The sequence below is a fragment of the Mastomys coucha genome, unplaced genomic scaffold (assembly GCF_008632895.1).
Source record: "Mastomys coucha isolate ucsf_1 unplaced genomic scaffold, UCSF_Mcou_1 pScaffold21, whole genome shotgun sequence".
In the NCBI taxonomy this organism is placed as follows: domain Eukaryota; kingdom Metazoa; phylum Chordata; class Mammalia; order Rodentia; family Muridae; genus Mastomys; species Mastomys coucha.
In genome coordinates, this window is record NW_022196904.1 from 145,958,349 (window position 1) to 145,986,335 (window position 27,987).

The following is a 27,987-nucleotide window of genomic DNA, read 5'->3' on the forward strand; positions in this document are numbered from 1 at the left end:
CATTTCTTAAATGAATGTAACCTGTTCTCTGTGGGCTGAGAATGAAGACAATCACTCCAGTCAAATAACTTTGAGTATAGCATGAAATGCGTATCCAAAACTTTTGCCTACAATTCACCCCTTGGCACAGCAGAACTGTCAACTCTTAGCTTAGCTACTAGAGAGGTAAAATCCTTTGGTGATGTGAGGGTCATTGAAGTACAGCCTTATTACAATGAACTCCAATGTTTAAAAATTGTTCTTATTTTGGGCTTTTACCACAGTAAGAGCCAAGATTTTAAACTCTACTCAAAACAAAACAAACAAACAAACAAACAAATGAACAAAATGACTTTATCTACTTATGTTCATTTAAAAAAACTAGTAGTGATGTATTATTTTAAAATATACAGTTAATATGTTTGGAGTTATTTAAAACTTATATTGAGAAAAACGTATGTATTTTCAGTATTGCTGCAGACAAGCATCTACATAAGACTGTTTAATTGATTGTTTTATATCAAACAACTTTTATACTACTCATTTTTATTGTTACAATATTTTATAAATTTTAAAGAATATGACAAAATAAAAATAAAGGAAAATATCCCATAATGAAGGCCGTTATTTTGCTAGTTAAAAATGGACAAATAAATTAACCTGGAATGAATCCTGACCCTTCTGTCACTATCAACTCTCTTATACCTGCCCTATACCCTTGTCCTCTTTCCAGAAAACATCAGGCTTTGATGACGTTTTGTCAGTGAATATGATCCGTTTCGGAATAATTTCATCTCCTCCAAGTTAAAACAACAGAACTAGATCTCCCTATGGAGTCATTTTGTTCCTGGGTTTTCTGGTTATTCTTTTCAGCCTTGCCATCCCCTAATCCCTTCTGATCCTGGGGAATCTCTCCAGAGCCAATCCTCATATTGCCCAAATGGCTGTTCATCAGTCCAACTAGGGGCCTTCTTGATTTCTTTTCAGACACTGCTTCATACATTTCAATGTGACTTCTCCAATCTCTCCATCACCAGCCAATGAACTTGACTGTAGTCTGCCCCAGCAGACTAGCTGAAGACACCCAGGTAGCATGGGGTGGGTAAATACACCTGTCCCTGCTGTTCCAAGCTCCCCCTCTGTCCTACTCCAAAGTTACTTCTAATTTTACCCTTCCTTCCTGCATATTCCCACTCAATGTCTTTCTTTTCAGGATCCCCACTCTTCTTCTTCCTCTGAAGTACAGTATTTCTTAAGTGTGGTTCTGTTGGGGTCTTATCCACTTATGGGAGTGTTGTTTAACTCAGCCTTCATGTTCCTTTAGATAAACAACCTGAATAGAAGTGACAACAAGCAATGTTACTGAAGATACTGTTAATGCCATTGTTATTGGAGCTCAGAGTGAAGAGGACAAATGGAGCATGGCCTCATGGTCCTTATTCTTGACTGATTTCTTATTTCCTAGTAATCAAAATAGGCAAAGCTAGTGAACATTTTTTATCTGGGGGAAAAGAAAATCCCCAAGAACTCAGCAGTCACGGTCTTAATAAAGTATATTTAACAACGTGTAGTTTTTGCATAACGTGTTAGCATTATTCATAAGGGGAGAGAGGCAACAAAAGCAGTGGTGAAAAGGAATGAATATTTTAAAGGATGCCTTCCTCAACTTATAAAGAAAAATCATGCATGTTAAGCATTTTATTGTCTTTTCCTTTTAGCAATGGTATTATCTCCTTTCGCAGCCATGTTAATATATCTTTTCAATAGTAATTGACTGAGTTCCTACTATGTGTTAAGAATATCTTTAATTCTGTGCAAATATTGTCTTCAAAGAAGTAAGAAAATCAAAACATTTATGAAGCTCTCCTTTGCAGATCTGAAATCCTCACCCAGATTGGCAAGAGACTGTGAGTTAGGTGTTATGCGGCTTTCCTGTCTCTGCCCAACTCAACTGAATACTCTCTGTTGTTAAAATGGGCATGTTCTTTATAGAAACGAAGTGGGGATCTGTGATGATGACAACATTTTTTTGCCTTAGGTGTTGTAAGCTTGGAGAGCTAAAGTGCTGGAATTAACAATAACTCCAATCCAGAGGTTATGGGTCCTTTGTGTTGTGAACAAAAAGAGTGAGTTTCACAGATTAAGACTGAGTTTAGAAAAGACTTTTATTATAGGTCAATGGGAGTTTAAGAGAAAGGAAGAAACCAAGAAAGCAGAAGTCCCGCACAGTGCAGCAGGTCCACAAAGATGGGTATCACTGAATTGCTAGTCTGAGGGGGATTATGCTGCTTATGTAAGAAACTGGGATGAGGCAAGGGGAGGTGAGGTGTTTGGTGTAGTTGGCCCACCCACAAGATGTCAGGGGCCTCTCAGGTTTTGTCACATTATCAACTACTGCTTCTAGGCTGTGGCGCTCACTGCAGTTGTATAAAAGGAGAAGAAAGAGAGCAAGAACCAGAGCAGGAACCAGAGGCCCCTTTGGTATTTCTGACCTCTGGCCATGGCAAAACCACGGATGTTTCAAGCCAAAGGCAAGAATCTAGGTCCCTACTTCTAAACTGCTTCTCCTGATTCTCTCTCCTGCTCACTAATCTGGAGCACACTCTCTTTCCCTTTCATTACTGACCACAGCACTTTAGGACATTAACAGTGGCATCAAAATCTCTCTTTAATGTCACGAACCTTCTGAGGTGTGGGATAGGGTAGAGATGTCAGCATTATTTTCACACACGCCAGGGGAGGTTCCTTTTAGAAACTATCAGATAGTAATCAAAAGCTCTTAACAGAGGAATGAGCCAGCTCTGGAAATACTACATGGCATCATTCTAAAATCAGGAGCTGAGCTTTGTGTTGCAAAGTGCTGAGCATTGAGAAAAAAAATTAGTACCAGACCTCCTCTGCAGAGCTCAGAAAGCCACAGGAAGGCTTCTCCTGCATTTGATTTGTTGGAAACCAAACCTGAGGAGATTTTACGGCCCTTCAGTACTCATAAGTCCTTTCATTTTATCCCTGTTTTATAGCTCTTCTTGCTGAGACCATAATGCACAGGGGAGATCTGCCAAGACACCTGAACTCATCCATCCATTTGTGTCTGTTGACAGGAGTCCATTCGGTTGTCAGCTGCCACTTCTGAGCAATGAAGAGCTCGTGACTTCCAAATATCAGACAGCACCAGGGGATGTGAACAGACCTCAGAGTCAGAAAGACCTCAATTCCAGTCTATAGAATCTTTATTCTCTCTAATTACAAAATTTTAATTTCCTCTTTTGCAAGACAAGGAGATAACACTCACTTTACAGATTGCTAGAGGGACTGAGAAAACAGCACAGGATCTGTGTTCCATTCTTGACAACCAGATATCGCTGTATTGGATTCTATAAAATGAAGCTCATAATGACACACACTCTATGGGGTTGTTAAATGAATTGTTGCATGCAAAATGCTTAGAATAACACCTGGCATATAATAAATCCCTATAAATACTATTTTTCTTGTGAGTGGTATTTTCTAATGTAGCATCTGACACATAGTGATAGTGTATATAGTACATCCCTCCTCCTCCTCCTTCTATATTTTCAGGTAAGGACTTTTACTTTAGGTAGATTCACTTGTTTTTAAAATTATATAGTACCCACCACATCTCAGACCTTATTTTTTGTATAGGATAGACTGACTGATTTAGAAAGGTAAATTCTAGTTTGAATACCTGTCTCTCAATGATCTCAACCCATCTGAGTCAGAATCTTCATCAAGACTCTGGTTTCCTCTGAGTCAGTAGTTGTGGGGCTTGCTCTGTCAGGACTATTCACAGTAGACTGAACTATAAGGATGAATTATCTGTACTGAAATGGTAAGAGGGCACTGAATGTCTAAAATATCTCCCTATGCTCCTTCACAGTAGCTAATATTGTCTACATGAGAGTCATAATTGACATTAATGAGAAAAATATATCAGTTGTAGTGGAATGGGGGAAGTTAGGGCTTTTAAATACATAAACAAACTGGCCTAGCTCCTAGAGAACAAATCATAGAGGAGCTAAATGTTAATAGGCAGGAAAAGTCTATGCATTGGCTAGGAAGGGAAAGCTTAAGTAGAATATTGAATCTCTGGAAAGAGTGGTCATAAGAATACAGAAGGCCGGATGACAGTGAGGAATATCCAGTAAGAACAAGGTCATGTTGTAAAAACCAATTTCTGAAAGCTTCACCATGTTTCTGTGTGATCCCAACTGTAAATTATGAAGCTCATTGAGTGAGCTCACCGTTGGGACGGTGTGATGTGACTTCCAGTTTTACTGGGTTTCATTCTGATAGTAGGCTTGGAACTTTCAGACATTCGATTGACTTTGAGTCATGCTGTGCTATATATATAGGTTCCAAATCTTTCTGATTAAAGAAGTCTTGGCATCTATGCTGGTGAGTTTGTTTCTTGGGGATCTCAGTAAGAAACTGAGTGTTGAAAGCATGATAGAACTGAAAAGTTGTTATAAAAGTCTTAAAACATTGGAGATACTGAACAGGAAGAGTTGGTTGAAGCATAGGATTTGCCCTCAAGAGCAAGCAAGCATGGAGAATATATTTGATACAGGACAAAACATTGATGAGTGAACAGGAGCATGACATTATGGACTGAACTATGTGTCCTATATGCCAAATTTAAGTATTAATCCACTAGCCCTCAATGTGACTGACTAGGTTTGGAGATGGTATCTATAAGAAGGCTATTATGATTATCCAATGAGGTCTCTTTATTAAATAGAGCCATTACACAGAAGAAGAAGGAGAGCTACAGTTGTCTTTGCATCATGTGAGGGCAGTCAGAGTGCAGTCACTTCAAGTCAGGGAGAGACCACTCACTAGAAACAGACTTGTCTGGTGCCTCCATTTTGAACTTCTCAGCCACCACATTTGTGAGAAATTAATTTATTCTCATTAAGTCACTCAGTTGTTAGTATTTCGTTATCATAGCCTGAGAGGATGAAGACATATGAGGCCTAGGTAGACGCCCTACATAAAGAGGTCATTTCTTTAAATATGGGAGCATGAATCAGGTAAGTCATGGAGTACAGAGAATTTGGGCTAATAATGGATTCTAGGGTTGACCAATGGCTAACCTGAGTTGCACAGTGGCTGGAGTTCAGGGCAATGTATGTAGAGGTTATTGTCTGCTGAAGTGTTAGCATAGAAATGTCACTGCTGAGAATGACAAGTTGAAAGCATCACCACTCAGAACCCAAAGATGTCTTCTGATATTTCCATCATGTATCTAACTAGTCTAAAAAAAAAGTGTCACATTAAAAAAATAGTACAGGATCAGGACTAACCACACTGCTAGATATTTAAAATTTGAGTTTTTCATTGCTGATTATATAGGCATAATACTATAAGCTCAAGCAAATGTACTTTTTCATCAAATGAGGTTGGTGCCATATTTATGAGTGTAAGGGGGAAAAAAGGTGGGCATTACTCATATGGCTACCTTGTAGGCAGATCTAATGTCTTAGTCATTTACTATGTGGTAATTTAAATGAAAATGGCCCCCTGAGGCTCATATATTTGAATGTTTGGTCTTCAGTTGATGGAACTATTTGGGAAGGATTAGAAGAAGGTGTGCCACTGGAGGGCAGGCTTTGATAAGCCTATGTAATTCCTAATTAGCCCTCTAACACCCCTCTCCAATTCCCCCCTCTCTCTTCCCACTTTTCTCTCTTTCTGTCTTACTACCTTTGTGGATCAGATGTAAGCTCTTAGATCCTATTCAAGTGGCATGCCCACTTGCCCACTTGCCCGCTTGCCCGCTTGCCAGCTTGCCTGCCTGCCTGCCTGCCTGCCTGCTTGCCTGTTTGCCTGCCTGCTTCCTGTTGCCACGCGATACTCATGAATGCTAACTCTCTAAAACTATAAACCATCAATAAACTTTTCCTCTTACATGTTGCCTTGGTCATGGAGCCTCTTCACAGCAATGATATAGTAACTAAGACATACTCTATACTAGAGATCCAAGGCTTCCTCCAATATTTGTTCATTCATATAATATTTAAGGATCAAAGCTAATGTATACTACATCCTTTGTCTCCCATGTAGCCTTTATCTTTTCATCTTGATTTATATGTGCATGTGTGTGTGTGTGTGTGTGTGTGTAGTGTGTTCATACCTACTAATATTCTGTGAATGCAGGCTGTAAGAAGTTATAACAAAATATTAATTGATGGATGGCTATGATGTACTATCATGTATTTTTCTTTAACACTATTTTCTCACATTTCTGTAAATGGAATGTGTGTATTTTTTTATTAAAAGAACAAATAACAGGATTAGACATGGTATGTAATAATTAGGGAAATACAACAGCACTTCTATCTAGATTCATTACATCTTGCCACAGATACCATCAAAAATTATGTCATTGTTCAAAGAAGAGGACATGGAGCCTACACCAGTTGCTGGATTCATAACTGGTCTTTTAGGGCAAGGTTGCTTATAGGAAAAATATCAATAAGCCTGTTGTTACTTGGGATACAGTTTTCCTAATTTGGAAACCAAAAAGTTTGAGAATAACATACCCATGCAAGGGGGTGAACTATCTGAGGTTGGCAGGCACTAACTCAAATCTGTTAAGTTGGATAATTAGTTGTACATCTGGACTGTTGTTATTCAGTAGTGAGTTCAATTGTGCTTTCCCTTGATAGATAGAGGTCTTAATCCCTGGTGCCTATAACCATATTAAGATGAGTTTGTTAATATGAGTCTTGACCCATTGTGCCTAATTTCCTAATTATAAGAGAAGAGACACAGAGGTTCTGGCATGCAGAAGGGAAACACTCAGTGATGGATGGAGGTGACAGAGATAGAAGTGCAACAGCACCAAGGAACCCTGGGGGACAAGGATGTCCATGAAGGAACCTCCCTTCAGGTTTCATAGTTCCATGGCCCTGTCACTTCTAACTTCTGCCCTCGGGAATTGCAAGACAACAAATCTCTCTTGTTGAGAACCTCTTAGTTTGTGGTACCTTGTTACAATAGCCTTATAATTTTCATACATCATGAATTATAATCATTTGCATGAAGCTCATGTATATATATGTATGTATATACACATATTTAGTTTTGCTTTGATGCTTGCAATGGCATTTGTGTATGGTGGGCTTTTGCTACAGATGTTAACATTGTTAAGACAAATTTCTGAGTAGGTTTAAGCATTCACAATTGAACTAGGGATACAATCTCTAAGTTTCAATGAGAGAAGAGTGGAAGAGAAATTCTTTCATTAAATCAAACTTTGTATACTAAAATGATATTGCTAGTCTATATTAGTGAAAGACATTGGACTCACTGCAAAAGGGGATTAAAATGGGCCAGTGAAGCATTTTGAGCTATAAGTGAAAAAGTGTTTAATGACTAGTAAATACCTTGGGGAGCAAAAAACTTTCCACTTGCAGTTGGGCCCAAGATGTTAGGCAGGTTCCACCTTTAGCATGGGTCCTTTCTGCTGTTGGGAGCATCACGGGAATTGGTTAATGTCTGTTATGAATGTATGCGAGAGGACTGGTGATTATTACAAGTAAACTTGAGCCATTGTCTGAGTTACTTTAGTGAATGAATGCCACTATCTCAAGAACTTCAACATATGTTGAAGTTACTGTCAGTGCTAGGGACCAGTCAAGCCCAGACCACTTTTGTAATACTAATATAATAAGAGCAGTAGTTAAACATTCTTTTGAGTGTGTCATATAACATAAAAATATAAAGATCACTACTTAGGACCAAGTTGATACCTGTGCTTATTTATATTTGGCTCAATCATTTTTCATGAAAGGTAATATTCTAATATCAATAATATTAGCACTAGCTATTTTAGTGTCTATTCTTTTTATAGTAACAAGCATTGAGTTTGAAAAACTTGTGATATTATGTCTGATGTCATTAATGATGATGACTAGAAGCCAGATTTATTTGGTGGCTGTGGCTTGTTCATCATCATGTTCTTGATGGCAGTATGCCCATATTTTGATTATGATACTGAGCAGAGAGAAACCAAATGACCTCTTGATTGGAGCCTTGCAAATCAAAGCTCATGGAAAACTGCAGAGACTGGATCCCTACCCCACTCTCTTCCACAATGCAGCCCTGCAGGGGGAGGTTAGCAAGGAGACATGAGCATCCATTTCTTTCCTTTTGGGTCTTGTACAAAGATCTGAGTCAAAGCTATGGTGGAGGCTTTGAACATATGCTCCAGGCTCGGGGCCTTCTCCAATTACCTTTTCCTCCATTGTTTTCCTTTTCATGGGTCAGGTTTGAAAGTAGCTTTATCAACAGGATCAAAATAACTATTTGAAAACAAAACAGATAGATGTAGAAAAACTAGCTACTTAATCTATGTAGACCAAGAAAGGAGTAACATTTGGGCACTCCATGGAACTACAAGTTCTCCAGACAGCTCCAGTTCTAAGTAGCCATTTCCAGCAGTGCAGGAAGCTCTCAGAGACATTTTGAGAAAGTTCCTGAAAGGTTTTATTTCTGTTGAAAGATATAAGCCCCCTTTTACAGGCTTGTCTTCATGGAAGGATTATAATTTCTGCTCCATTGGTGTGTGACTTGGCATTGTGACTTGTTTTTGCCAATGGTATGTGAGTGGAGGTGACATGTGACATTTTTGAGAGCAGACACTAAGGGCTGTCACTGGCTGTGCCACCTCTTGCTTTCCTCAGCTTTGAGATTGACATGTCTTAATAATGGTTTTTTTTTTTCCTTCAGACTTTGTTCCCAAATAAGAAGGCAGGAAGTGGAGCTGCAGCCAGAACATAATGTGAGGAACAGGGCATTGATTTTTGTTGTAGTAGGGCTGTTGGAATCTGAGGCTTGTCTGCAGCATAATCTAGCAAAAGCTGAATAGAACAGTTTGTCAAAAATGGTATCTGCCAGCCAACTTAGCTACAGACAATCTTGAGCCTTAGGAAAGTGTTTCAGGAATCTGGGTAGAGCCAAAGGACTATAATTGGTGATTCTTAGTGTGAGCTTCCCACACAGGAATCTGAAGATGTAAAACAAGAAAAGCAACCAACAGCAGCAAAGGACAAGTAGACATATTTTTCAATACTACTAATAAGAGTTCTGTGCTCGATCTATGTGTGATGGGTTGGAGGAGGGAGAGAAAAACTACCAGAAGTGAGAGTGACAAGGGGAAGAAACATTGTCTCAAGGAGATTGGATTCAAGACGCCATAGTATTGGGTCATATAAAGAATGAGGGCTTGACATAGAGAGCAAAGGGGATCCGTTAACCAATATATAAATGTGAAGAAGGCTTAGGAAGAACTCCATAGGAAGGAAGATGAGATGGGATCTGATCTGCAGATAAGGCGACCAAGGTGAACATTGAGACAGCAAGGAGCTAAAACCAGGTAGCAGCTCATACTCCTAAGCATTAAGATAGAAAATTCAGGACAGAGCTGGGAATGAACTGGGTGAAGAGACTAACTTGTGAGGAGTCAGATGTTTCCTTCAAGAATATCGCTTGGGGTCTGTGATGAGTGATGGATGCAGATAGTGTGTCAGGATTCTCTCCACATAGGTGTTAAGAAAGAACAAATGTATTCCAATATTGTGTGCTAAAATAAAGGAGCAAGCCTGAGGTTATTTCTACTGTTAAAAAAAAAAAGCTATATATAATCAATGAAATTAGAGTAGAAAATATTTCCCTAATTTCAAACATAGCCCCCAAACTATGGGATTTCTAAACATATACCATGAAATAGCTGGTGTGAAGAGTTGTGTTTTTATCTAGTCTATTGATGTCCACAGCTAAACAATGGGTGCTTATGTGCTCCAGCAAATGAATGCTCTGATCTCTTTGCAATGTATCTGTTCTCATATTCAGCATCAGTGAGTCCCAATGAGTTGTCTGGGATATGTCTTAGATTTCTATACAAAGGACTAATCATTTCAAAGTAAAGCATGTGGCAGAGATTATTAGTCTCAGTCTTCATTCCCCATCTCATCTTGTTGGAACCACTTTCCACTTAGGTAACCACTTAGGTAGGTGTTGAGCTAAACAAAACAAAGAACAGTGAAAAGCTGAAGTTCAAATGATCTGAAAAAGAGGTTCAAAGCTATGTGGATGCTGCTCGAAGTACCAAAGAGTATCAGCTCTTGTTTTGCTTTAGAAAGATTCCAGAAATACAATTTTCAATATTTTCATCAGGCTACTTTAACCTTTTCTCTTAGAAATACCAAGAAAGAATAAATAAATGAAAATAAAAAAGAAAGAAGGCGTTTGAAATAATATTAGTTTTCTTTTTACTTTGATGATCCACTATTTTGTTTGCTTAGCAAGCTGTTTTTTTTTTTTTTTTTTTTTTGTACCAGTTCCTAGTGTGACTCATAAAATCTCCCTTGCATATCCTTCCATAACCCTTCCTCTGGTAACTCTCCGCCATTCTATCTCTGGAGTGACTTTACAAGCACTGTGTGGAACATGCTAGATCCTCTAGAATCTACTTTCTGAGTAGCCTTATGTGGTAGCACAACTACTCTTTTCTTAGTCAGGGTTACTGTTGTTGTGATAAAACACCATCACCAAAGCAACTTGGAAAGGGAAGGGTTGCTTTCCTTAGGCGTCCATCACTGTTCATTGCTGAAGGTAGTCTGGGAAGGAACTCCATCACTACAGAAACCTGGAAGCAGGAGCTGATGCCTAGACCATGGAGGGATGCTTCTTATGGGCTTGCTCCCTCTGACTTGCTCAGCCTGCATTCTTATAAAACTCAGGACCACAAGCCCAGGAGCAGTCCCACCCACACTTTACTAAGCCGTTCTGAATCAATCACTAATTAAGAAAATGCCCTATAGGTTTGCCTTCAACCAGATTTTATGTAGGCATTTTCTCAGTTGATGTTTCATCCTCAGATGACTCTAGCACGTGTGAAGTTGACACAAAACAATACAAAACACCCCAAACAAACAAACAAACAAACAAACAAATAAACAAAAACTAGCCAGCATAACTGTCATTCCCACACTGAAACTGGAGAAAATCTTTCCCTGGCCCCTCCTATTTTACAAATTTCCATCAGAAACACTGAACACATACATTTGTCTGGGACTCTATATTATATATTTTAAAAATTCAAACTGAGAAAAGGATCCTCCAGACTACACCTTGACCAAGACTCCAGACCACTTACCCATTCCTACCTGGAAAGCCCAGGTCAATGCCAAGAAGACAGACGGGGGGTTACTGGGCCCTGTCTTGTCTATTTTCTAAGTGTGTTACATTGATTAAATCTCCTTTCTCTACTTCTTACCGTGAGTGGTCTCTAATTGGTTGTGTGTGGCAGTCTGGGCTTTTGCTCTGACACCATTATAATGGCCATTAAGTTTCAGTTTGAATTTTGAAGGGAACAAACCACATTCAAATCTTAGTGGGAATTAAAATGGTGAGCTCAAATGGTGTGAGGAAACATAACTGAGAAAATGACTTTGGCGCTGGAGATTGTCAGGAAACTCCTTGAAAAGGGACTCCTTTTGAGAGAGCCTTACCTGTCCTAGGGAACTAGGTCTTTCCCAGCATCTGGCTTTGTATCTCTGCCCCGAACTCCCACTCGCCAGCTGCGGCTGGGACTCCTGAATTCCCCTGCTTCCCTGTACTCAGCCTCTCTTGCCTGGTCCTGGGGGGAACAGGGCTTATTCCAAACCTGCTTATCCTCTTCTACTCTGTTTCCATGAGAACACATAGGATGGGTCCTGCAGTGCCCAGTTCTGGTGGTCTACTATAATTAAGAGGGTGGATTCAGTTAAGTAGAGAGAAAGTTTGAAAGATGACGACTTCTGATTGCTTCCATCCTCGCTTCTGTGTGTTCTATAAATGCTGAGTGCTGCTTCGGATATAAAATGCACAGGAATCTTGAAATGTTCCACAAATAGCAGCCCTTTCCATACACAGAGGATACAAGGTTTATTATCTAGGCCTGCTCTTTGATTCCAATATCTTTAGCAGATTTCATGACGCTTTCAAACAAAAATTTGTTTTTCTGTTTTGACTACCCTGCCCCCCAACACTGTCTATATACCTTTCCCTTTAAGCGGAAACATAAGTCTGCCATTTAATAAAGCCCAATAACAACGCTCCTTGAAAGGACAAGGGCTAATAATCACTTCCCGTTTAACATTCTGGTCACGTGACAGTGAAAGAGACTAAATCAGTTAAACAGCAAGATGCAGCACAGCTAATTTTCATGTAAAAGGGGAATGATTGCTTTATTTTTTATTTTTTAAGAAAACCATTGTGATTTTTTTAAAGCTGTTAAAACCCAAACATCCTTGTCTATCAGTTTATGAATTATTAATAAAAGAAGAAGAAAAAGAAAAAAGAGGATTTCTTTTTCTAAATATCATCTGCTAAGCCACCATGGCCTGAAGTGGCTCACGCTGGATCCTGATTTACATAGTCCCAGTTGGAAGTTAATGAAGACCGCTGAGCCACCTTTCAACATGCAGATAAACCTTCATGTATTTAAAAGCAGGGAATCTGGGCTTGTTCCTGGCAAATTATTCATCTCAGATCTGAAGTTTCTGACATCGCCTGCGTCAGATAAACTGTCACCCAAATTGCAAACTAATTAGTGATTCAAACATTTCCGAGCTGATTGATGACAGAATAATTTACGCTTGTTTCTCAGTTTCCAGCTGGCACGGGCTGCTGACTGGAGCCCTAATTAACGCGAGTACATCAGTCATGTTCTGCCAAGGCAGCACATACAATTAAAAGGCAGTTTAAATGGAATCTCACATGATGCAAATGTGAGGAAACAGCGCTTTAGGAAGAAATGACAACAAAACCTCACAAACCAAAACAGAATGGGGAAAAAAAATGGAGAGTTTTTTTTTTTTTTAATGGAAAAGTAAATTGTCCTCTGCATTGAGCAGTTAACAAAAAAATAAGCAAGAGAAGCCAGACTGGGCATACTAAATGTTTTTGTATTTAAGGCGTTTTATTGAGATGAGTGTTTACTGCTCTTTTTAGTGCAAACAGTTTGGATCGCCCTCCTCCCTCGCTGTAGTGTTTTGATGGGAGAGATTCTGGGTAGTCCTCCTGGGCTTCAGCCGGAGCAACTGCTTTCCTGTGTGTGGCCCTGTCCTCGGCCCACGTCTTCAGCGCGTTGTTCCTGCGTGGCCCTGTCCTCGGCCCACGTCTTTCAGCGCCTTGTTCCGATCCTTTCCTTTACTATTTATTGCCCTGCATTATTTCTGTTACTTCCATTTACAAACTTTGGGGTAGATTTTAATTTTTAGTGCAATTTTGAGCAGAGAGTGTAAATTCTCCCAGCCCCTTCTTTTTTTCCAGCCTCCTTCTCCTGAGGTCTCCAGTATTTCTCTAGTATAGAAAGAAAGTCTTAAGAGTTTCAACCAGAAAGGGGGGGGGAGCTTTTTCAGATTGCCTTTTTTTCCTTAGTAACTTAGCAAGAGTCCAAAAAAAATTTTTTTCCCATCTAGATATTCTGCAGTTTGCTTCATCATCTACTGAAAACTAGTTTGGTTGCTTCCAAGTGTTGGCATTCATGATGGAGATGCTGTAAACATCTGTGTGTAAGTTTTTGTCCAAACCAAAATTTTAATTTTAGTAAATGGTAAGGAGTGCAGCTATTGAATCATTCATTCATTTAAAAAGATACTGGTTTTTTTTTTTTAAGATTTGTTTTTATTTATTTGCATGAGTGCTTGCCCTGTGAATGCTGGGTGCCTTTGGAGGTGACAGGTTACAGGTGGTTAGTTGTGTGAGCTACCGACTTGGTAATGGGACCCAAACTGGGGTTCTCTGTGAGCAGAAAGTGCTCTTAACCACGGAGTCATCTCTCCAGTCTCAATTCATTAAGAGACATGTGTTTTCCTTACCCTCTGTGACTGCAGGCTACTGAATACAAGGCACATTTCCTGTGGGGCACAGTATATTTTGTTACACTACAGTATGATGTCTAGCTTACAAGATTTTTCTCCTCATCCTTCCTATTTCTTGGTTGCTCCATTCAACTCATAATCTCTAAATTCTCATTCTCATATAGCAATATCCACCACAATTCACTCTATGGCTAGAATAATTATTTTTTGTTACGGAGATAGACATAGAAGGTAAAGATTTTATCCATGTCCACAGAGCCAATGAGAGAGCAAGGAAGGTCTCTTGAGGACAGGAGAGATTATTTATCCAGTGAGGCTACAGAACTCACTTAGTGTTGACAGGACTTGAGGATCCTAGACCCAGCAAGTGGTAAAGCCAGGGAAGAAGTGGACCTTCACTAGTTCACTCTGCTCACTAATCCATCATCTGTGACGCATAGATACTTATTCATGTGTGGGCATCAATTCTAGAAAAACCTTCTCCGTGTCTCAGAAGCCATTCATTCTACAAAATAGATTTTAGCTCTACACATAAAGCTTGCCTCTATTCATACTACTGTGGTCCAATAAGAAGCCAAACTCTGAGCCTACAATCTAGCGGGATAGGCAGACATTAAGTGTGTGTTAATACCAATGACTAAGTAATTTTGACTGAATGATCAGTAAGAAGAAAAAAGTGCAGTTCATGGTGAAATAGGGGAGGGTGATTAACCTACTTTCACCTACACAACATGAGGAATTACCTAGCAGCAGAAGTTTAACTGGAAGTATGTAGACCAGGCAGGAGCATATCCTAGCTATAGACTATGGTCTCTATTGCTTACATCTGTGTCCAAATGCAATGGAAGGAAACTGGTGTGAGAAGAAAGAGGGTGGGTGCTTAATCATAAGGTAACACCTTAAATATGTGTGAGTTGTAACTTATAGAACCAGTAATTTCCTGGCGAGTAAAGAGCTAAACATCTATTTGAGCCCCACAGGCCATTTCTCTTTCACAGAAATCCTAAAGTGGCAATATAAGTCATTAGAAGTCGCTTCTTTAGAGGAGCTGAGTCCTGAATGAAGCCTCTAAGTGGTGTGTGCTGCACTCTACCTACCTTCCTATAATATGCAGAAAGCAGAGAACCAGTGCAGAGGCAAAAGAGAGGGACTTACTGCTTTTCTTCTTTATGACGTGTTATGGATTATTACATAGTGTATATGTTATTTTTAGTGTGTAATAATGTACATACACACATATACATGAGTGTACGTACACAGTCGGGCATGGCTTTAATGTCAGGGATGATTGCTGAGAACTGGTTGCTAGGTGATTTTATCATTGGCTGACTGAATGTGCAAAGCAAGATGGCTGTAACTATCAGTAAGTGGTATAATCTTATAGGACAGCTGCCATACATGCTGTCCATCATCAATCAAAATATCGTTCACTAGTGCATGACTACATAAGTATATTTGAATATACTCAAACCTATAGCAAAATACAACAGAAGTAAACAGGTATGTACTTTCCAACCACCTAAAACAATTGTTAATTTGCTATGTCTGCTCTCACTCTGTTTTAAAAAAACAATCATGACATTACAAGTAAGATGACTTCTGCTGTCTATTCCCTATCCATTCCTTCTTAGAAGTAATTATAATTGAAATTTGGTCTGATATTTTAATATTTACTTTATTTTTATTTTAAATAGTATTTTAATTTTACTTTATAAATATGCTTATAAAGTAGGATTCCAAGGATTGTAAACATGCATTACAATATGAGACTCTATGTTCTGTTTGCAATTGCATTATTATTGTTATTATTATTATTAATTTTGTTTTACTTTTTGAAACAGGGTTTCACTTTGTAGCCTTCACTGGCCTGGAACTCACTATTTAGATCAGACAGTCCTAGAATTTTACTATATTGACAACACTGGCCTAGAACTCACTAAGATATCCTTCTTCTAACTTCTCAGCATGCATGTGGAGATCAGAAGGCAGCTTATGGAAGCTGACTCTCTCCTTTCACAATACAGGTCCCAGAGACTGAACTCAGGCTTGTCATCAAGCACTTTTACAACTAAACCACCTAGTTTTCTCCATAATTGCTCTTTTCATTCATGCTCATGGTTTTTAGATTTATCTAGGTAGTATCCAGGTAGGTTACTTCATTTTAACTTTTGCAAATGTTTAGCCATATGAATTGTCCTCTAGTGTATGATATAGTCTCCTGCTAGTGAAAGCTGTCTTCATTAGTTTTTGCTAAAAATGAGATACCAATTATCTTTGGCTTGTCTCTTTAAGCCCTTATATGAGAACTCCTTTAGGTAACAGACGTGGACAGGGAGGAGCTGTGAGATATGTGTAGATCAGGCTGACTAGGAGCCAATGAATGGTTTCCTAAGTGCTCTCTCACTCAAAGCATCACGTTCTCCTTTTGCCACCATTCACAACTTTAATGCCTTAAAGCTTTACCCATCTTTAGGGGTTAAGTAGATTTTCTTTTTAAGTTCCTTTCCTTGGTTGTTAGTGACATAGTGTAATTATAGGTGTGCCACCATGCCACCATGCTAGCCATAAGTTGAGCTTCAAGTTTCTTTAAAAAGTTAAGACATGGCTAATTTGTAACCAGACCCATGGAATTTTTTTTTTCTGTATGAGAATTGTTTCTTTGAGTTATTTTTATCAGTGATTTCTAGAGTTGGTCCTACTAAACATAAAATTGGCCCACAGTCACATGCTAAAACATTTTTTGGAATGTCTATTTTGAAATTCTTTCAAAATCAGTAGAAAAATTAATGAATTAAATGAGTTTTATTGCTTTAGAATAAATGTCAACAAATTTGTCTATAAAGGGCCAGATAGTCATTAATTTTTTTAGACCAAGTTGTAACTACTGGACATTATTAGCCACAGTAGGCAGTGTAACAGTTGAGCAGGCTTTGGACCAGTAAGTTATCTATACAAAGCAATTGGTGGGCTAGATTTGTGTTGTAATTACTGATTTAGAGCACTAGCTCAGGTATTTTATTACCTGAGCTAGGTAAGTTATAAAGACAATAAGGATGTTCTAGTTTATAGTTGAATCTATGATCGGGCAGTCACATTTGTCAGTTCCTGGTGAAGGTCTTCTGTTATGCTAGCTAGCTGATAGAGAAGCAGAGAAATGAATAAGTGAGTCTACATGCAAGAGGGATGAATGGAATTGACTGCCCATCTGTTTACCGTAATCTACCTTGTGGTAACCTGGTCCTGCAAGTCACAGCCCATTCTGACAGCTGTGGGATATTCACCAGAGAAGACTACTTGGACATGGGTTTAAGCCAATAGAAAGCCTTTACTAGCTGGTAGGTGACCACACTGGGTGTTTGGGATTTTAGTGTAGCACTGAGCCCTTCTCAGGGAGAGTTTTTAAGCACAAAACCATATCCTAGGTTGACACACTTCAGTTAACAACAGTTAGCTGGAAGCAGAGCTACAGAAGCTAAGAGTGAGGTTAGTACATTTAGAGACTTTTCCAGAACTGTGGACTTTGATGGATTAGGTCCTTGTTTTTGTTTTGTCAGGTGATGCTATCTATAGGCTGAGTTTTACAGCCTCAGTGGTACTGTCATTGTGGAGTCAGTTGTGCTAAGGTCTGGGGCCCTGTTACCCCACAAGAAAAACAACTGCTTCCAATAGTGGCACCCTCATGACCTGATGACCTCACACTAAGCTTCTCTTCAAGATCTCAACACCTTTCAATGCTATTGCATCGAAATCCAAGCTTCTACTACACAAAGCTTTGAGGGACACATTCTATCCAAACCATAGCAAGAGGCACTTGCTATTTCTTAGTAGTAACTTCCTGCTTAGTGTGATCTATCTTCATAAAATTTATATAAAATGGCATTGGGTTGTTGCAGGGACAAAATTTACCCTAAATAACGAAGAGCTGTCTCTTTACAGAAGATGAAAATTCAGAATAAAGTAAGATTGGATACAAAGTAAGTAATAAAAATCAAACAACTCTTAACCTTTGAACCATGACATGTTACTTTACAACAAAATCACTTTGAAATCTCATTTATTTTCAAGCTTTCATACATGTATCTATTGTAGATTAAACAATTTCCCTCATTTTCACCACAACCCTTTTACTGCCCCCTTCCTTCCTCTTCCTCCTCCTCCTCCTCCTTCTCCACCTCCTCCTCCTCCTCCTTCTTCTCCCCACCCGTGTCTTTATAGAGAAAACTTTACTTGTCATATTGCTCTCACAAAATACCTGGTAAAAGTAATTTAAGGAGGAGAAGTTTGGTTTTGGTTAGCAGGAAAGGCATGGAGTCAGAAGCTTGAGGCATGAGGTGAATGGTCATATTATACATACAGTCAAGAATCAGAGAGCAATGCATGCTTATATGTAGCTGACTTTCTTTTTGTATTGGATCTAAGATGCCACCCCATGGGATGGTACCATCCACATTAAGATGGGTCTTCCTTCCAAAATTAACCTAGTCTAGATAATCTGCCATAGACAGGACCAGAGACTGGTTTCCATTGTGATTCTAAATCCTGCTAGGTTGACAATCAGCATTAACCATCACAAGATACCAAGGCTAACTTGGCATCCTAACTCATCACTTTAAAGCCATAGCCTTTCACTCTGTCCACCTAGGCTTATGGCCATCTCATAAGGCAGTGTATTCAGTCCAAATTCCAAAGTGTCTGAAGTCTTTAACACTTCCAACCCTGTTCAAATGTGGAAGAACAGAACCTCTTCTGAGACTGTGGTAATCTTTGAACTGTACTCCTTTAGCATCAAGATACAAGTGGCAACTGTTTAACATAAAATGGCGCAAGGTGAACATTCCCATTCCTAAAGGGAAAGCTGGGAGCATATTAAGAAGTTATTGGACCAAAGCAAGACCAAAAAAAACCCAGCAGAGAAATCAGCACAGCCTATATCTCTATGACCACAAGTGCATCCCAAGTACATACATAGTTATACCAAATAAATAGAAAAGTCAAAGACTAAGATTCACCCATAATTAATTACAAAAAGTTTATTATAAAACAATCATTAGTGATACATATATTTTACCATATATTAACAAAAATAAAATTGCACAATAAGATAGAGATACTTGCTTATAGAGTGAATTAAATCTTGGATAAATATTTGATGCTAAAGGATATAGCACATCTTCAGTATTTTTCAAGGGACCAATATTTTGATTTTATTACTGTCAATGCTCAGAAAGTTTCTTCCCATTTAGAACTAAAGGACAGAAATAGGTTTAAGGGAATTTTAGAAGTTGTTGGAAATTTTGCCTTATTCTTAAGCCAAAATTCATTTAACTTTTTTTTTTAAAGTAGAAACTTATCAGTAGCTGAAACAGCAATGTTAAAAAATAAAGCAATCTGAGGGATTGGAATGGGGTTGAAGAAGAAAGGAGTTGATGGGGACTCTTGGGGGAGAAGATGGAGGGAAAACTGTAGTAAAGGTGTAATGGATGAGAGAATAAAGAAAAACAATGTAACAAGACAGTCCAAAAAAAAAAAAAAAAAAAAAAAAGAAACTAGTTTGGCATACTCATTTTATATATGTATAACAGTCAAAAGAACACAATTCATAACAAGCAGTGGTGTTCAATGTGAGGCCTGGTGTTGCTGAGTGTGTGTGGCATCATGCACCATGCACCATGCACAAGTATGTTCAGAACCAAGGCCGTAGTGACGTCACATCATGCAAACCAGGAAAGGGGTTCCAGAAACACCTCACATTTTTTACATGTTTTATTTTGAATTGAGTTTTGGCTGTTGCACATTAACTTTTTACTCTTACCAACCTTTGTTTTCTCCCCATCTTCAGGCATGTGGTCTGTACAGGGTTGGGATCTACAGTTTTAGAATCTGGGTGCTACATTCTGCAACTAGTAGATGGTCAAATATTTGAATTCTCAGTAAGCCACAGGGTAGTTGTGGAGACTTCCTATTCCAACCATAGAGACGTTCTGAGATAGGAAAACCTTTGGCTGTTGTTAATAGCCCTACTGCAATGTGCTGAATGTGCTTTATCTTTCTGTCTGTCTAGGCCAAAGATGCCTGACATGAGCCATGTATAAAATTAAATAATTTTAATTTAATGTATAAAACTTAATTTTAATGTATAAAATTTAATATTGGTGTCTTGTAAATTTAGAGAGAATGTTGAAATTGATTTTAATAATATATATCAAATGTATTTATCTCAGCACGTATGTTAATGCAAGCAGTGAGGTGTTCTGTAAATGATCAGCTCTATGTGTTGCATGGCATGGTTCCAGTCCACCTCAGTGCTCTAAGGCGGTCACAGATAGCACTTTCAGCAATCAGGGCTAGCCTGATGCAGAAGTCATCTCTTTCTGCACTTGTGTTTTCCAGCGTAAGATAAAGTTCCTAGAAGCCTCCAACACACTTTCCTCATTGTCTTATTGTCAAGAATCACCTCTAGTATCCATTATCATTTCAAACTGTAGACAAGGTGAGTGAGACTAAAACTGGTTCAGCTCAGGTTCCCAGAATCACAGTCTATGCAGTAGAAGGGGGATACCTGCAGGGTGTACCTGCAGAGGAGAGAAAGGTAGAGGTCAGACATGGGGAGTGCAGCATAGTGTCTTTGCAATGTTTAGTTCAAAAAGATGGTGTTAGGACAGTATCTATCTCTGTGAGCCTTGGCAGAAAAACAAAGACAAGAGTTGTGATTTTTTTAGCTTGGTGTGGACAGGGAGGTTTAAAGGACCATCTGGGTGGTTTATGGGACAGTACTGCAACTGGGGCCATGCTGACTTGAAGCATAGCTTCTTTTTGTTCAGCGTTTAATGTCACAGGTGATAAGAGGTGGTAATGGCTGGTGTTGGACCTTGAGAAAGAGGATGGAATATTTTTTTCATAGCTCTAAACATGATGAGGTAGGCAGAATTCATGATCTGTTAGTCAATTTTTATTCTCCTAGAAATTGTACTCATAGTATAAAAATATTGTCATACTGCACGAGACTGAAAGAACCCATTTTAATTAAAGTGTCCCTTCTCAGCCATGTCTTTTATCTACTGCATGTTTGACCAGATTTATCTTTTCAGAAAAGCACACCTTATTGCAGTTGTGACTGAGGGGTGTCCTATTTTTGTCAGAGTGACTTCTATCTAAAATTCTTGATTTTGTTTTTTGTTTTGATTTTTTTTTTAAAGAAAGCTAAAAGAAAACATAGAATTGGGAAGTCCCAGAAGGTAGTCCCTTCCTTCCCAGAATTAAAAGTCTACCTGTGGAGGGGCTGGGCTGGCTGGTGGTTGATGGCTGATGGCATTTGTTGTATCATAGGGTTGTCCTCGTAAAGAAGATAACCCCTATGGATTCTGATGGGTGGATAGATTAGAGTGCCTGAAACTGTGCATTTCTTTCTGCCAAATGAGGTAGGGCAGAAAGCAGAATTGGTACAATGCAATCTGAGTGCAGCCTTGGGTGGCCTGTTGTGCTTCGGGTCTCAGCCATCAGCTTAGCTATCCTGCCTGAATCTCTGTGGATTTGTTTTCATGGTCACCTTCCTGGTTGACATGGAAACAACAGCAAATAGAGCACCTACTCAAGCGAAGGAGGGGGGAAATCCCTTGTGATCCTCAAGAGGATTGTTTGTGCAAGAGGCCAAAACTGATGAACAGCTTGCTCAGAGGCAGCCAAGGGGTGTAAATGGCTTGTAACCATCAGTGTTTGAACTCTGGTAACCATCAATACTTGAACTCTGGCTTACCACACACAGTATCAGTACACTCACCGAAGGAACTTAGGGATAGGCTGTAAAGTGGAGACTGACATCACAGATGGATCCTGTTGCCTGGGCAACTCTCCCTTCACTGAGTATTTGCTAGGAATGTGGACTTAGGAATGTGGATTTTGTGGGCAACAAAACGGGAAATATTAGATTAACGTTAGATATAGAGAGACACAGTTGTTCTGGCTCAGCTTGGGCAGGGGTATGAACAGACTCTTCTTCTCGGACCTTAAGTGGAAGCAATAGTTCTTCTAAAATACTACTTGGGGTCAGTTACCTACCTCCCACATGGAGAGCCTCACTTTCCTCTGGAGCTTTGCCTGGTGCTGTTGACCTCCTGCCTGGCAATTTTAATAACACCTGTTTAGCATCTACTGCCTTCTCTTCCCACTGACAGTTGCCTCTGCAGATCTCAGGGTGGCTTTCCATATTCTACATCTAGGGGCAACATTTTGCAATCTGTGTTTGGTCTCAGAAACCTGTTTCTTCATTAGAGCCTTTACTCTGAATACAATTCATAGGCATATTTCCGTGTTTGCCAAAGATGCTATACATGTTTTACAAGGGCCGGGAGTGGTGGCACATACTTGCAATCTTAGCACTTAAGTGTGGAAACAGAAGAATCAGAAGTTTGAGGTCATTTGCTGCTACACACTGAATTCAAAGTCAGCATGGGAAATATGAACTCCATCAGAAACAAATACAAAATGAGAATGTACAACATTTTAAAAGTTATACTTTTGATCAATTGTACTTTTAAAATATATCTAATAAAGTCACAGTATGCCTTTCTGAGTGAAATAATGACTTTTAGCTTTGAATGGCCATAGAGGGAAGCATATTTTAAATGGTCAGATATCACAAGTCATTCTGGAGGGAGACAATGCACCTGACATCACAAACATGGTTGTCACTTGAAAGCAAGTTTTCACTCTTTTACTAGTGGGAAATAGAAAGTGCTTTTTTCAGAAGGAAGAAGAAACATACAAATGGAGGAATTCGTAACCTAAAAACTCCAGCTTGGTCCATTGCATCATGTCATGAAAGATGTGAACAGAGGAATTGCTTCACTTAGCTCAAGTAATTCCATGGGCCTGGCTGATGGAGAAGATGCACATGATGGCAGTGCACCATCATTTGGACAATTTCTCTACTTCTATAACACACCATGAGTTAGAGAAGCTCTTAGATTATAAAGTGAACTTCTGTAATATCTCTAGTGTGAGCATTGGCTGCGAGACGATGACACCAGGAGCATGATGACCTTGGAGAACTCTTTATATGCCTCTTCAAAAACAATGGCCTGCACCAGCAAACAAAACCAGCTTTGAAGATACACAAAAGGCTGCCAAGCAAAGCTATCTAAAATATAATTAACTAAATCTAAAGAAAAGAAAATTGCCCCTGCATAGTTATATGCAAAATAAACACTATTTCTCACTTTGTTTTTCCTCCAACCAGTGTAGATTTGTAGACACAACTGAAGTGCCTGCATACATCGTTTGCAGAGATGGGAGTCAGTTCGGCCTCGAGAGGGCTTCAAGTGTTTATCGCTGTGATGATAGGCTCACACACTTGAAGAGGAGGTTTGTTAAAGTGACCCTGGTGACTGGAAAGAGTGGCTGAACATGCTGGGTGGGGACACATCTGATCCATTCTCTGTGACTAGCTTCACAGTCCCTAGATTGCAAACCTGTTGACTTGTGTGGGAGATATCCTGACCACAGTAAAAATGATGGAGGGACCCACTATAAAGAGGCTCTGACTTTTTAAGTTCTCCTTTGCCTCTTCACCCTTCACATATACCCATCTCCTGATTCTAGCCCACTCCCACCCCATCACACAAATGCTATTAGTACATAAGAAATAGTCGTTAGATGGAAATTTACAAGGGATTTATCAACAAAGGTCACTTGGAGGAGCCTAAAGGACTACACAGCCAAGTTGCTTCACCTGTTTTGTGTTCACACTGGAGACAGGCAAGGACCCTTGGTAATGGCATCCTTTGAACAGTCTAAGGACCACATTAATGATTACATGGTAAGTACCAAGATACTTCAGTATCTTCATCCTCCAGACCCCTAGATTTAGCTGAAATGCTTGAATCAGAGTTGTTAATACAAAGAGAAAGATACAGCACATGACCTGCCTGACCTCTCACTCCTGCCTGGTTTTTGGCCTCCAAAGCATTTCCTAGAACTCAAATCCAATATGAACATTTCTACTTAATTTGAAAAAGAAGGAGCTACAAATTGTGTACAGTCATTAACTTTACATCTGCATACTTGAAAGTTCGTTGAATGGACCAGGAATTATTTTTGGTCTTTGAGGAAAGGGGTATGAATTTATTCCTTTCTGTTCATGAACTTTAGAGATATTCTTATATTGCTCAAGCTTGGTTTCATATAACTTGGTGAAATGCATGATATCATCAATTATGTATAAAGACACTCAGTAGCATTTTTTCCACTTTAGAACCAGCTTTTAAACATAAAATTTAAAATTCTAAAGTGATTCTCAGACACAAAACCTCCTGTCTGATGTACAGAAAGCAACATGGGCTGTGATTGATGGATGGACTAGCTCCATGGGAGTGGGAAAGTGGTTTGCTGTCTTTGACTTTCATTTTTTCCCATTTATAAAATGGAAATAATATGCTTCAGTGATGTCATACAGCCTTTGAATGTGTTACCTGGCATGGAAAGGACTTTTTAAAATGTGATTAAGTCAAGAATCTTAAGAGGGGATGTTATTTTTGTGGGACTAATGGCAGTGGGTATAGAAGCAGAGGGAGGTATCTGGTGACTGAGGAAGAGAATACAGGCTGATTTGAACAATGAAATTGTAGGTTAAGAGATGACAATAACTACTAGAAACTGCAAAGGGCAAAGAACAGACCGCTTTGGAGCGTCCAGAAGAAACCATCCCCACTAGCCCCTTCATTTGTGGCCCCATGAGTCTCATTTTGCATTTCTGCTTTCCACAAGTATAAAAAAAATATCTATTTTAAAACCACTAACTATAATGTTTTATGGCAGCAATAGGAAGAAAGGCAACATTTATCTTGCACCATGCCTGGGATGTCGACGATAGAACCACACACTCACATGTGCAAATGGCCAGCACACAGCATATAGTTCATTTATGTGGAGGCTTAACAACTATGCCGTTGTCAGTCTTCCTGCTGCATAAGACATGCCTAGTTTGGAAAATAAAGCCTGTGAATTAAACCATGAGTGATGCTGGAAAGTAAAGGATAGGAAATTTAAATAAATCTATGTCTTGCCAAAGGTGACAAAGCTCTAACGAATACACAAACAAATCTCACTTCCTGAAGAGAGTTCTTTATCACAGAGAACTAGTTTTGTTGTGTTCATGCTTTTGCCCCACCGGCATTTTGTGGAGCCGACTCTCTTAAAGGCTGGAACCTAACTGTCTGAATTATAGTGAGGTTTAATGGATATGTTCTTAGGCAGTGGAGTTTCTTTTTTACTTGTATGTTTGGTTGATGGTGAAAGGTGAGGTGAAGCCTGCTCTCTCTCTTGTCAGATGAGAACTTTCCGGATGGCACTTTAAGAACTAGCTGCATGTGCTCTGAGCTTGAAATGGAAAGCTGTGTCTGCAAATATGGGCGTGTGTTGTGCATGTAAGTTCTCATTATGTACTTCTAATTTCAAATCACATGAGAGAGGACATTTGAAGGGTATTAACACTCTATTTGACAAGACAAAATATTTTCAGGGAACATTAGCTATTGGAATAAATTATGATATTCTCCATTATCAAGTGGGTGGCATGTAATCACATGCCTTGATTCCTCAAGATTGTTTAACCTTTGGCATATTTGTTTATGATTATGTGCCTTGCAAGTCATCTTCGTGGGAATGCTATACGATGAAGGCATAGAATTATTGCTCTTTACGATGAAGATGTATTTTCTTAACACAAAGTGCAGAGAAATCAGACCAATCCTCACTCATTGAAAAGTATTCAGATATCTACTTCATGGATAGATCTATTTTCATACATATATAAACAAATATTTATAAAAATAGCAAAGAGAGCTGTCACTTTCAATCTTCAGTTGCCTAAGTTACTGAAAAGGAACTGGCTTGAACAACCACAAAAGGGAGGAAAATAAGGATGATACATATTCTTCATCTATTCTACAAAATTTGGTGGTCCAGTGTTTGTTTCAATATTTTAAGTAGTCATTTTTAAGATTGGTGTGAAGGTTGCATCTTTCTTCCTGATGTGACCATAACGAGTGCAGAGAAATAGTGAAGAAAAATGATGCTGCATTATTTTTTCCCCTTCGAGGCAATATTTTTCTTCCATTTCTTTTGCTGAGGTCTTCTCTTCCTTCCAAAGGCAGCCTTTTGGAAAGACAAATCTTCAGGAGCTGGAGAAATGACTAAGCAGGTAACAGTACTTGCTGAGTGTGCTGGCTAGTCCTGGTAGTCATCTTGACATAGCCAGCGTGCTGGCTAGCTTTATGTCAAGTTGACACAAACTATAGTCATCTTAGGGAAGGCACCCTCAGTTGAGAGAAAGCCTCCAGAAGATCCAGCTGTAGGGCATTTTGTTCAAGTCCCGGAGAATAAGCCAGGAAACAGCGGCGCATCTCCATGGCTTCCTCAGCAGTTTCTGCCTCCAAGTTCCTGTCCTGATTTAGTTCTTGTCTTGACTTCCTTTAGTGATGATCTATGATCTGGAAGTGTAAGCCAAATAAACCTATCCTCCCCAATATACTTTTCACCATGGTGTTTTACTATAGCAGTAATATCCCTAACTAGGAGACCTGGGAAGGGGAGATCTTAATGGAAAAGTTGCCTATGTCAGACTTGTCTATATCAAAAGGTGCCTATATCAGGCCTGAGAAAATGGTCTTTTGCTCTGAAAGGACCTTTGCTCTGGAGGACGTTGCTCTGTGGTCTCTGCTTCAGTTCTTGCCCCTGGGATCCTGCTGAGGCTACCAAGTGGATTGATATAATGAGTAAGTAAGGCAGAGTTTCCTCACCTTGTATGTAGATTTCTTCCAATTGGTTAAAAGCTTGAAAAAGGCAGAGTGAGGAAGGTGTCTTCTCTCTGAGTGATTCCTTTGAGCTGAGACATTAGTCTCTTTCTATTGGCTTCTGTCTTGGGCAGGAATTCCACCGCTGACTCTCATGTACCTTCAGTTTGATGACTGAAGGTCTTATTCTAAAAAAATAAAATAAAACCAGGTAATTCTGCACAGCTGGTCTAATCTATAGTGTGATATCTATAGGATGATTGTATATGTCTATCTTTTTTTTAAAGTCTTTTTTTTTTAAAAAAAGATTTATTTATTTATTTTATGTATGTGAGTACACTGTACCTGTAGAGATGGTTGTAAGCCTTTATATGGTTGTTGTGAATTGAATTTTTAGGACCTCTGCTAGCTCTGGTCAACCCCGCTTGTTCTGGTCGGCCCCACTCACTCCAGTCAACTCAGTTCACTCAGTCCCTGCTTGCTCAGCTCCAAAGATTTATTTATTATTAAACATAAGTACATTGCAGCTGACTTCTGACACACCAGAAGAGGGCATCAGACTCATTATGGGCGGTTGTGAGCCACCATGTGGTTGCTGGGATTTGAACTCAGGACCTTCAGAAGAGGAGTCAGTGCTCTTACCTGCTCAGCCATCTCGCCAGCCCCATATATGTATGTCTTATTGGTTCTGTTTCCCAGGAAACATAAACTAATAGGAACACCTCAGAAATTTGTCAAGAGTAAGTAGAGTTTCTGATCCTCAATTTATATTGATCCTAGCCTCATAGACACTCAGAATAGTGTTTCACTAAATATCAGAGCACTCTCTTGTCCAGTTAAGCTAACAGAGAAAATAATCTTTGTAGCATTGGCACCCCAGAACCACAAATTCAAGGAAGGACCAATACTTGCATTGAAGATCCAAAGGAGTGCTACAGGGGGCTGTCTATGTGTGCACAGCTCAAAATACCTTCAGGAAAGTTCCACCAAGATTACTGACCTAAACCAAGAGGTAAAACCCAAACTCCTGGAACAGAAAGGTGACGATAATTTCCCTCATTTTTTTTTTTAATTAGAAATTTTCTTTATTTACATGTCATACGATATCTCCTTCCCCAGTTTCCCCTCTGAAAAAAAAACAAACAAAACAAAAACAAAACAAAACAAAAAACCCTGTTCCCTACCCCCTCCCCCTGCTCACCAACCCACCCTCTCCCACACTTCCCAGTCCTGGCATTCTCCTACAATGGGGCACAGAACCCTCACAGGGCCAAGGGCCTCTCCTCCCATTGATGACCGACTTGGCCATCCTCTGCTACATATGCTGC